At 40.0% G+C, this 11,141-nt stretch overlaps 1 non-coding gene across 1 annotated transcript; it reads right to left on the bottom strand.

The window, feature by feature from the left end:
* Nucleotides 1-231: 231 nt before the first annotated feature.
* Nucleotides 232-338, bottom strand: LOC145103637 (small nucleolar RNA R71). Its single transcript, XR_013706717.1, has one exon. It is a non-coding gene; the product is annotated as a small nucleolar RNA R71 (small nucleolar RNA).
* Between the last annotated feature and the right edge of the window lie 10,803 nt (nucleotides 339-11,141).

The raw sequence follows: 11,141 nt of genomic DNA, 5'->3' as shown, positions 1-11,141 counted from the left end.
GGGAAGGATCACGAAGACGCCTACAAACACTTGGACGAAGTGAATGATGTGGTCGACTACTTTAATGTACCGAATGTCCCCCGCGAGACCCAACTTCTTCGCATGCTCCCAGTCACGTTCAAAGGAGCTGCAAAGGATTGGTTAAAGTCACTTCCTCCCGGATCAGTCACCACATGGGCCAAGATGAAAGAGGAGTTCATTGATCACTTTTGTCCGCCCTCCAAAATAGCCAAGCTAAAGAAAGCAATTGCCAACTTCGAGCAACAGCCCGGAGAGTCTCTTTATGAAGCATGGGAAAGATACAAGAGTTTTCTTAGAAATTTCCCACATCACGACCTCAATAGCCAACAAGAGGTCTCCATCTTCTATGATGGAGTCAATGTCACCACAAGGCAATTGCTAGATTCTCAAGGTCCGCTCACGAAGAAGGCGCCCCTGATAATTAAAGAATTAATTGAAGAATTCTCTAAGCACTCTAGAGAATACCACAATCCGAGAAACGAAGTAAGTCGGGGAGTAGTGAACGCGGCAAATGATAGCATAGCGGCGGTGATAGCTAAGCATGATAGTCTCGATAGAAGAATGACAAAAATGGATCAAACAATCCATGCTATGAGGGTGGGATGTGAAAATTGTAGAGGGCCCCATCTCACCAAAGATTGTGATGTGGATGAGAATGGAAATAAGAAAGCTCAAGTCTTCTATTCAAGTGGCGATCGATACGACAAAAATTGGCGAAAACCTAAGAAGGAATGGCTCCCATACGAAGAGTATAAGAAGGATAAGGAGGAAAAATACAAGCAGAAGGAGAGAGGACTATACCAAAGAGAAGAACCGGTAGAAAAGAAAGCTGATTTGGAAGAAATGTTCACTAGATTCATAGCCGCGTCCGAAAAGCGACACAATGATCACGATGTTGCAATACATGAGACCAGAGACATGCTAAGGAATCAGCAGGCATCCATTCTCAACACTGAGAAACAGCTGGGACAGCTTGCACACCAAGTGAACGAAGGAAGACCGGGTCAACTTCCAAGTAATACCGAAACCAATCCGAGAATGGAGAATGTGAGTGCAGTGACCTCCAGAAAAGAAGAAATTTTCACAGATGCACAAAGGATCTCCAAGAGGAAGACAGAAAGGGCAGAAGAGTCGATTCCAGCAAAACCCGATCTGACTCGCCGAGTCCCTTTAATGGACTCGACGAGTCCGTGCGTGAATGATAAAACTGTCAGTCCTTTAAACCCCCTAATTAAAGCCATGCCTGCAGAAAAAGTCGAAGCATATAGAACCTTCATGAAGCATGTTAAAGCCTTACAAGTTAATATGCCATTTGTGGAAACAATGCTCCAAACACCTAAGTACTTCAACTTGCTTAAGGGCCTTTTTGCTGCTAGGAAAGATTTGGCTGAGGTCGCGGAAATATTAATGAGTGAGCTACCTGAAAAGAAGGGTGATCCGGGAAATATTGTGATTCCGTGCCAATTTGGTAATGAAGTTTTCACCCGAGCATTAGCTGATTCGGGGGCAAGCATCAATCTGATGCCTTTTTCATTCTTTAAGAAGTTGAATTTACCAGAACCAAGGCCGGTGAATATGAAGATCCATTTGGCGGACAAGACGATAATTCATCCACAAGGCGTTTGTGAGGATCTCCTTATAAAAGTTGACAAGTTTATTTTTCCAGTAGACTTCGTGGTAGTTGATATGGAAGAAGACCCCGAAATTCCAATTATTTTGGGGAGTTCATTCTTGAACACCGTGTGTGCTTTAATTGATATATGTGAGTCTACATTGACATTAAGGGTGGGTGATGAGTCTGTAATGTTTAAAGCTATTCCAGAAGCCAAGCAAGAAGAAGAAAAGAATGAAGAAATCTCATTTATCCAATTGGATGATGAGATATTACAAAAAGAGCTTGCACTTTTGCTAAAAGAAGATCCAAGCAAGTTTTTGATACACTCTGAAGAAGATGGAGATGTTAACAAGGACTTTGAGGAGTTAGAAAAGCTACTGGAAGGAGCCAACTCAGAAAACACCCAAGAATTGATGGAACCCGATCAGACTCGTCGAGTCACTTTAATGGACTCGACGGGTCCAGTCGAATTTGACAAAGACTTGGCCGACTTAGATCTGTTTGTTACTAGTTCTTCACATACCTTGGATTTAGATATTATTCATGATTCTTTAGAAGAACAAACAGCAGAAGGAGGAATGGGAATGAAAGTTCAATACGCCGATGTAGCATGTCTTGATACGATTCCGTTTGAAGATGAGTTGAGCATAGGAAAGGATGAAGAGACAAAGGAAAGGAGGGTGGAAGTTGATCAACCATTCACTACTAAACCTAAAGCACGAACCATCACGAAATATGAAGTAATTAAATTTAAAGAGAAGGAGGTGCAAGAGAAGGTGAAAAAGAATGGGGTAAAGAAGGAAAAAGAGGAAAAGGGAAGCCCAAGCAGCTGAGGATGATGCTGTGAAAAAGAAAAGAGATGCATTGAAAAGGGCTTACAAGAAGAAGATTCACGCTTACAAGACCAAGTACAAACACAAAAAGTTAGGCGTGCGTTCCCGATGCTCGAAGATGACGAAACGTAGAAGGGAAGGAGTCTAGCTAATGACTCCTTAAAAAGAAGCGCTTGACGGGAGGCAACCCGTTGTTTAGAGTTTGCTTTCTTTTATTTTTTTATTTTTTTTTAGATTTTTGGTTTTGTTTGATTATTTTTTTTTTCTGAATCATCGAACATGTCTGCTTGAGAATATGCATGGACTAAGTGTGGGGTGAAATGAAGATTCTTTTCTAAACAAATGATAAAAATTTTAAAATTTTTTAATGGTTTGCAAGACACTCGCCGAGTCTGACCATGACTCGACGAGTCCATTTAGAATTCAGAAGGAAGTGTCATCGCGACCAGACTTGCCGAGTCTGACCCTGACTCGACGAGTCGGTCTTATTCACAGAAAAAAAATATTAACTTTTACAATCGGTAATTAGGGTTTTCACCCTAAAGTTTTCAGTTTTCTTTCACACACACTCGTCGTGCCTCCTTTTCTCTCCAATTTCTCTAGCATTCATCGTTTTCCTTCAATTATTCTTCGAATCTTTCAAGTACCATCTAAAAAGAAATCATGTTCAGAAGGGGGCAAAGTTCCGGTGGCCACCAAGGGGACTTTCCTTGTTTGAATTTCCCACAAATCGAGTCCGCTTCAACATTGCGGAAGTGGAAGAAGAAGTTGGCTGACATAAAGAAGAAAGAGATCTACGTGCCCAACCGGATAGATTGGGATTGGTTGCAAAGTGTACGCTATGAGGAGGAGTTGGCTCCTTATCTTTTAAAGGAGTTTCACCATGAAGGAGAAACAATGATTTGCGACGGGTGGAGCCGGGTCTTCCGTATTCAAGAGTCGGTTTATTTGGAGTTGTGTTTGGAGTTCTTCTCCACAGTATCTTTCACGGGGGGAGTGGATGTTTATCACCCGTCAAGCTTTAGTTTCTGCCTTGAGGGAGAATTTCATTAATGCTCTGTGGTGGATCTTGCCTGTCAATTAAGGGTTTATGATCAGCCCTTGGTCTCAACACCCATCTTTCGGGCCTTTTTGGCACAAACCCATATGGTGTTTCCCGAAGGAGTTACGAGCGCGGGCTGGTGGAATACAATTGGTAACAAGGTCTATATTCCGAAGTCGGCACAAGAAGGGAGCATTCGATCCCCAACACACCACCTCATTCATCGTCTCATTTCATCCACCATCAACCAAAGGAAGGATTATGACAAGGTTTCTAACCTAGATGTCTTCTATTTATGGAGCATTATCACACCCGGCGTTTTTTGCAATATTCCTTGGTGTCTAGCTTCATATCTCTCGGAGGGTGCGGTCAAGGATCGCAAAACTTCTCGAATCAATGGTGGGATGTTTGTCACCCGGTTAGCCAACTCATTCGGGTTGATGAACCGCAGTGCATGGAACTTCATGATGATGATCCCTATACCTCCATTCAATCCAATTCTTTTCCGGAGAGCGAGGATTATTGAAGACTATGGTGGTGGCCATTATGCCATTCCAAATGATGATCCGGTAGTTGGTTCCGAAGCACCGGGAAGAAGGGTTAGATCGAGGAGGGAGCGGGATGTTGAGGAAGAGCCACCGGTGATTCCGGTTGACAACGACGAAGTACCAATGGATTGGTACAATGTGGAGATGAGGTGGCTACAAAATCAAATGGCGCGACGCTTGAATTTTAGTAACCAATCACATATCCGACTTTTCGACCACTTTAACATTCCGCACATCGATGGTGGTAACTTTCCATATATTCCATCATGGGAAGAGGTGATAAGTGCAAGAAGAAGTGGTGCAGGAGGAAGTGGAGCAGGGCTAGATGATCATGATGATGATGAGGATTAGTTTCATTGCGATTTTTTTAAAAAAACAATCTTTTTATTTTTGTGTTTGTTTTTATTTGGTTTGTTTAATGTTTTTAAAACTTGCTTTTGATGTTTATTTGATGTTTGATGCTTTGAAAATTTTTCAGAATTGAATTAGGAGTGCTGGCTTCAAAAGGGTTTAGAATCATAGAATCAAAGTGAGAAAGAGAGTCAAGAAAGAGGAGCGTTAGAGTTAAAGTATTGAGTCCAGTCCTTAGAGATGTTGGCAAGGGAGTCTAGAAGTGAATAGAAAGTATAAAGAGTTTATTGGAAGCTGGATCAGATGCAGAATGCTATTATTTTCATTCAGTGACCAACTCGTCGAGTGCATTAAGTTGACTCGACGAGTCGCCCTTAATTCTCAAAAATCCGAAGATTTCCCGAAGTAACTCGACGAGTCTGGTATATACTCGACGGGTTGTTTGGTTTCATGTCGAAGGGGCTGCTAAATTGATGCTGATTAGAGTACCACTTGACTATCTATTCTTTCCATATTAACTTTTGAAGATCTTATACTGTTTTCCGCGTATTTGGAGCTACCCACACGAGAATTGACACCCAAGGCATGGATGAGATGTTACCATGTCTAAAGTCAAATGAAGTTGAAGCTAAAATGAAAGTGACCAACCTATCCACTGCTATCCCAGGGGAGTTTGTTCCAATTCCCTCTTTATTCTCTTTTTATGTTTTTATCATGCATAATATGCAATGAGGACATTGCATAAAATAAGTGTGGGGTAGGGGGTTGGTTACATATTAGAAAATTTAGAGTCTTAATTTAGGTTAATTTTAAAATTTTGTTGCATATTAAAAATATTACTTAGGATTTAATTTAGAAAATTTTGGTAAAAATGATAATTAGGATTCCATGTTAGAGTTGTGTTGATAATTGCATGAAGACCCAAATGTTTAGTTGAGCCTATATACGTTCTAGTGCATTTGTGGCTTCCTTATTCCAGTGAAATCATGGGACAAAAACACGACCCTGCTCAGCCTGAAGGATGCAATATGTTTAGCAGCCTAAACCGGAAATGTATCCAAGAAAATTGTTATCGTTAGCCAATAAAGGTTGAGGTTGAGCGCCCCTGCTTAAGCATGTAGGGATTTGAGTGAAAAAAAAGTGAGGTACATGTAAAAAAAAAAAAAGAGAGAGAGAGAGAGAGAGAATTACAAGAAAAGTTGAAGAATTTTTGGAGCATAAAAGTTAAGTATGAAATTAGAAGATCAAAATTCCGAAGATTCAAAAAGTTGAAGATACCAAAAATCAAACAATAAAGGTGGTGAATTCAAAGAGATCAAAGATCAAATTATTAAAGGAAGTGAAGAATTCCAAAAGAGCTCCATAGTGTTATCGAAAAAGTTGTAATTATAGATTATGTATGCTTGGGTTGCTCAATTAAAAACACCTTGAGGGTAAGAGGTTTTCTGCGGATGGATTCGGAGGGTTGCATAAAATGAGCATAGTTCGGGGTGAGTAGGCGAGTGTTTATGAGGATTGTGAGTATTTGGAGTATGGGAGGTCCTTAGGAAAAATTTTAGACACAAATGCATGCGTTGCGGTCATGGCGTAATGGTTGGGTTAAATTGGAGTTGTCATATATGATTCTAATGTTTTAAATTTTAGTTTTGCTTGGGGGCAAGCAAAAGTCAAGTGTGGGGTATTTTGATATGTGCATATTTAATTCATATTAAGTATATATTTTTATTCATTTATTAGCTAAATTATTGCATTTTATGGACAAAAGGTACTTAAAAGTGTTCGAATTATATTTTCAGTCCAAAAATGAAGCTCGGAAGCAGAAGGAAGCAGAAGAAGCGGTTGAGAGATCAAGAATGGAATAAAGAAGAAAAACACTAAAAATGGCACTGACTCGGCGAGTCCAATCGAAGAATCAAGAAGATAATGACTCGGGATCCCAGAGAGTTATCACAATACGGGGAATGTGAGAGGGACTCGACGAGTCGGTTCGTATATATAAAGATAACTCCTCAGAACGATAGAGGAGGAGTCTGGAACGATTCAGAAGAGTTTAGCTGCGATTGAGAAGGCAGAAAAACCCTAAAAGACGACGAAAGAAGCTAGAATTCAATCCCGGAGAGTAATTGAGGCAAAATTTCATCATTCCACTTATTCTTTTGTTTTATCATTATGGTTAAGCAATTTGACTTTGTTTGTTTGCTGTTATTTACTTCAATTATGAGCTAAAACCTTTAGACTTCTGTTTGGGGATACAAAGTTGACAATATGGTTTGATTGATTGGTAGGATTAATTCTAAGTTGGTGAATTTTTGTTATTTTAGCTTGCTAAAGAACCTTGTGTGTGAATAATAATTAATTTTCTATTAATAGGAAGATAATTGATTAGCATGAACATCTATTGATTATTAACCTCATATGCTATGTGATCACTATGCCATATGTCTAGGATTAATGAATATGAAACTAGAATTAATAAGAAAATTGAGTAAATCCATGTGCAAGCTTGTAAGATGACCATCGAACAAGAAGTTAATTAAAAGAATAAATTAGTTAACTATTGCAAGCCTAACTTAACCCGAATAATTAATCTAGTGCATCTAATTAAATTAGACAACTGGCCACTGTTTAAGTTAGTTTATTTGCTAAGGATTAGGGTAGTGAATACGAATCTAATCATTTGAATCGGTAACCAACGAGAATTAATCCATTGCACCATTACCTCGAAATCAGCCATAGAGTCAACCAAGTTGAACTAAACAGAAGTTCCTTTCCAATTATTGAATCTAGTTAAGTCTTTATTTTCTAGTTCTTTAATTAGTAATAGTTAGTAAGTTTCTAGTCTTGTAAAACTACAGAAAACCCCTACTTATTAATTAACTTAGATAAAATTAGTTTTTAATTATAATTTACCGTTCCCTGTGATCGATACCCTGCTTATTTAGCTATACCACAATTGATAGGTTCACTGCCTTTTGTGTGTTATTTAATAATTAAAAGTAGGTTTAAAACTAAGTGAGTTTGCACACATCATGTAGTGAGGATGTAACCTGCTACAAGTATGGAAAAATTGGGCATTTTGCCAACGAGTGTCTGAACAACAAAAGGATGTGTTTTGGTTGTAATGAAAAGGGGCATATTTTGAAAGACTATCCGAAGAAGAAGGAGGCAGTAAAACCCAACATTCCACCAAAGCCGAAGGCGAGAGCCTTCCAGATGACACTTGAGGCTGCGAAAGATGAAGCTGATGTCGCTTCAGGTACCTTTCTCGTAAACGAATTACTTGCTCAAATTTTGTTTGATTCTGGAGCCAACTACTCCTTTATTTCGCATGAGTTTGGTAGAAAACTAGCTTTGCCTGTTAATAGACTAGATAATGCTTTATTAGTCGAAGTTGCTAGTGGCAAGTTTGTACCTGTTAGCCATCGTATGAAAGACATCTTAATCGACCTTAATGGGAATAAGTTTCACGAGGAATTATTGCCTATCGAACTTAATGGTTTCGACATCGTTCTGGGAATGGATTGGCTTAGCGCCAATGATGTCGAAATTTTATGCAAGAAGAAGATAGTTAAAGTAAACCCGCCTGGGAAAGATTCGTTTATGGTGTATGGGGACAAACGCAGAGTAAATTCTGGAATCATTTCCCTAATGAAAGCCAGAAAGTGTTTGACCAAGGGGTGTACATCATATTTAGCATTCGTGATCGATGCTAAGAAGGAAAAGAAGGTGATGCAGAGTATACCAGTGGTGTGTGATTATCCGAAAGTATTTCCCGAAGATCTTCCTGGATTACCGCCTGATCGACAAGTGGAGTTCCGTATTGACTTGTTACCAGGAACCATGCCAATAGCAAGCACACCTTATCGATTAGCACCGACGGAGATGAAGGAGCTGATGATGCAACTTCAGGAGTTATTGGACAAAGGTTTCATTAGACCTAGTTCATCACCCTGGGGAGCTCCGGTGTTATTCGTAAAGAAGAAAGATGGAAGTATGAGAATGTGCATTGATTACAGAGAACTGAACAAGGCAACAATAAAGAATAGATATCCGTTGCCGAGGATTGATGACCTATTTGATCAATTGCAAGGTTCGAGCTATTTCACGAAGATAGATCTAAGGTCAGGATATCATCAACTGAAAGTAAGAGAGCAAGATATAGAGAAGACTGCATTCAGAACACGATATGGACACTACGAGTTTTTGGTTATGTCATTTGGACTAACCAATGCTCCGGCAACATTCATGGATTTGATGAATAGGGTTTGTAATCCGTTCCTTGATAAATCTATGATAGTGTTCATAGAAGACATTTTGATTTATTCGAAAAGCCAAGAGGAGCATGGCAGTCACTTGCGAGAAGTGTTAGAAGTCTTGAAGAAGGATAAGTTGTATGCAAAGTTCTCTAAGTGTGATTTTTGGATTCGTGAAGTCCAATTCTTGGGTTACGTGGTCAACCAAAAAGGGATAATGGTTGATCCAGCAAAGATTGAAGCTGTAATGAAGTGGGAACAACCGAAAAGTCCCACGGAGATCCGAAGCTTTTTAGGATTAGCCGGATATTACCGAAGGTTTATCCAAGGCTTTTCTTCGTTTGCTACTCCATTAACAGCTTTGACCCACAAAGGAGCTACTTATGCTTGGAATGATAAGCATAAAGAAGCATTCGAGAAGCTAAAGAAGAAGCTATGCGAGGCACCGATACTTTCTCTAGCCGATGGAGTTGAGGACTTCGATGTCTATAGCGATGCGTCGGGGGTTGAATTGGGTTGTGTTTTGACCCAAAGAGAAAAGGTGATAGCATATGCGTCTCGACAGCTGAAGGAGCATGAAAATAATTACCCGACTCATGATTTGGAGTTGGCAACGGTAGTTTTCGCTCTGAAAATATGGAGGAATTACCTCTATGGCACGAAGTGTAAAATTTTCACTGATCATAAGAGTCTCCAATATCTCTTTAATCAGAAAGAGTTAAATATGAGGCAACAACGCTGGCTAGAGTTACTCAAGGACTACGACTGTAAGATACTTTACCATCCTGGTAAAGCTAATGTTGTTGCTGATGCTCTCAGTCGGAAAGTCAATCTTGAAAGGAAGAGGCCAAGAGGGTTGAGAATAGAAGTTGTCTCAACAATTGTGGAGAGTATAAAGAAAGCTCAAGAAGAAGCTTTAGAGAAGAATGACCGAAAGGCGGAACGTTTGGGTAAATCGTTAGTGTTCGGTATAAACAGTCACGGACTGAAGGTGTTCCAAGATCGGATTTGGGTACCTAAGTCCGGAGGAATTAGAGATCTTCTGATGGAAGAAGCTCACAAGACCATGTACTCGATTCATCCGGGTAGCACTAAAATGTATAGGGACCTGAAACCCTACTACTGGTGGCCGACGATGAAGCTTGATGTTGCAAAGTATGTGGCCGAGTGTGTGGCTTGTGCGAGAGTCAAGACACAACATCAGAAACCATTTAGGAGTTTAGAGCCTTTACCTGTGCCTATGGGTAAATGGGAAGACATTGCTATGGATTTTGTCACTAAACTACCCCGAACAAAAAGTGGTCACGACATGATTTGGGTGGTCGTTGATCGATTCACTAAGAGTGCGCATTTCATAGCAGCCAATGAGAAATGGTCTATGGAAAAGCTTGCAAGTTCTTACGTGAAGGAAATTGTGAGGCTTCACGGTGTTCCGTTAACGATTGTGTCGGATCGTGACAGCCGTTTCACCTCACGATTTTGGAAAAGTCTACAGGAGGAAATGGGTACCAAGTTGTGTTTAAGTACAGCTTACCATCCGCAGACTAATGGCCAGAGTGAAAGAACAATACAAACACTTGAAGATATGCTGAGAGCATGTACCCTAGAATTCCTAGGTAATTGGGATGAACATTTACCTTTGGTAGAATTTTCCTACAATAATAGTTTCCACTCGAGCATAAAGATGGCACCTTATCAAGCTTTGTACGGACAAAAGTGTCGTATGCCATCTTGTTGGCTTGAGGCTGGAGAAAAACAGTTTATGGGTCCTGAGATGGTCCATCAAACTGCTGAAAAGTTGAAAGTAATTAGAGAAAGAATGTTAGCAGCTCAAGATCGTCAAAAGAGCTACGCTGACAAGAAGCGAAGACCGATGACTTTTGAAGTTGAAGATTCAGTTTTGCTTAAAGTCTCGCCGTGGAAGGAAGGGACTTATAAGATTTGGTAAAAGGGGAAAGTTGAGTCCAAGGTTTATTGGACCGTCTAAAGTTCTTCAGAGTATTGGGAACCAAGCTTACAAGCTTGAACTACCAGAAGAACTGAATGGAATTCACAACACTGTTCATGTGTGTTATTTGAGGAAGTTCACGGGAGAAGTTCCCGATATAATTCCAATTTCTGAATTGAGAATTGATGAAAACAAGAGGTTAATTGAAGAACCTGAGGCAATTGTTGACCGAAAGACTAAGAAGCTTCGACGCAAGATGGTCGAATTAGTGCTTATTCGTTGGAAACATTCGAATGGGCCAAATCTCACCTGGGAAACGGAGAGTGACATGTTGAGTCGCTATCCGCATTTGTTTGTTGATGTGTGATTCCGGGGAGGGAATCATCCTAAGGGGGAGAGAATTGTAACGCCCGCGTTTCCAGGCTAGGCATTATCATTGATGTAATAGTCTAGGTTAACCCTTGTAACTCTTTTTGGAGTATTAATGATGAAATATTTGAGTATTATGTGAATTATGTGTATTTGTGTGC

The sequence above is a fragment of the Lactuca serriola genome, chromosome 4, assembly GCF_051521515.1.
Source record: "Lactuca serriola cultivar US96UC23 chromosome 4, Lser_US96UC23_V15, whole genome shotgun sequence".
Classification (NCBI taxonomy): Eukaryota; Viridiplantae; Streptophyta; class Magnoliopsida; order Asterales; family Asteraceae; genus Lactuca; species Lactuca serriola.
The sequence above is the reverse complement of the archived record's forward strand: the minus strand, read 5'-3'. Positions and strand labels throughout refer to the sequence as shown.